This window comes from Gavialis gangeticus, unplaced genomic scaffold, assembly GCF_001723915.1.
Source record: "Gavialis gangeticus isolate Ggan-Ray unplaced genomic scaffold, GavGan_comp1, whole genome shotgun sequence".
Taxonomy (NCBI): Eukaryota; Metazoa; Chordata; order Crocodylia; family Gavialidae; genus Gavialis; species Gavialis gangeticus.
The window spans coordinates 14,194,526-14,194,776 of NW_017729022.1; the positions used below are offsets into that span (position 1 = coordinate 14,194,526).

Genomic DNA, 251 nt, shown 5'->3' on the forward strand with positions numbered 1-251 from the left:
AGGGGGCTGGACTCGAAGATCTTCCGAGGTCCCTTCCAGCCTTAATGTCTATGCAATCTATAAAGACCAGCCCGGCTGGGCGGCAAGAGCAGCCCCAGGGCTGGTAAAACCAGGCTGGGCTCAGCGCATGGTTCCCCTGCTTCTGCTGTTAAAGGTTAGTTATGGGCCCTGGGCAGGTGGGCTGGGGTCCTGTGGGGGATAGGGGCTGGGGCCCTCCAGGGTGGAGCTGGGACCCCGGGGGGAAGGCCTCC

At 63.3% G+C, this 251-nt stretch overlaps 1 protein-coding gene across 1 annotated transcript in view; it reads right to left on the reverse strand.

Moving 5' to 3' along the window:
• The window catches only part of NELL2 (neural EGFL like 2), a gene marked incomplete at its 5' end in the record, with an annotated part of 388,108 nt that overhangs the window by 162,532 nt on the left and 225,325 nt on the right, over positions 1-251 (reverse strand). The window lies entirely within an intron of this gene.